Below are 804 nucleotides of genomic sequence, written 5' to 3'. Positions count from 1 at the left end.
CACCAAAGCCCCACATACTACCCACCACTGCGACCTGTATGAACTCGTTGGCTGGTCCTCGCTACATATTTGTCGCCTAACCCACTGGCTCCAGGTCATCTATAAGTCTTTGCTAGGTGGAGCTCCGCTTTATCAAAGCTCACTGGTCACCATAGCAACAACCACCCATAGCACGCCCTCCAGCAGGTATATTTCACTGGTCACCCCCCACCCCCAAACCTTTTTAGGCCGCCTTTCCTTCCAGTTCTCTGCTGCCAATGACTGGAACAAATTGCAAAAATCACTGAAGTTGGAGACTTATATCTCCCTCACTAACTTTAAGCATCAGCTGTCAGAGCAGCTGTACACAGCCCATCTGTAAATAGCCCATCCAACCAACTACCTACCTCATCCCCATATTTGTTTTTGTTTTTCTGGTCTTTTGCACAACAGTATTTCTACTTGCACATTCTCATCTGCACATTTATCACTCCAGTGTAAATTGATAAATTGTAATTTACTTCGCCACTATTGGCCTATTTATTGCCTTACTTCATTTGCTCACACTGTATACACATTTTTCTATTGTGTTATTGACTGTACGTTTGTTTATCCCATGTGTAACTCTGTGTTATTGTTTTTGTCGCTTTGCTTTATCTTGGCCAGGTCACAGTTGTAAATGAGAACTTGTTCTCAACTGGCCTACCTGGTTAAATAAAGGTGAAATAAATTTGTTAAATTTAAAACACACACACACACACACACACACACACTGCACAATCCACTGGCTGAGTCATAGAGAGAGTAGCATTCAGGCATTATCCT

The sequence above is a fragment of the Oncorhynchus mykiss genome, chromosome 30, assembly GCF_057628025.1.
Source record: "Oncorhynchus mykiss isolate SJ-2025 chromosome 30, ASM5762802v1, whole genome shotgun sequence".
NCBI lineage: Eukaryota > Metazoa > Chordata > Actinopteri > Salmoniformes > Salmonidae > Oncorhynchus > Oncorhynchus mykiss.
The sequence above is the reverse complement of the archived record's forward strand: the minus strand, read 5'-3'. Positions refer to the sequence as shown.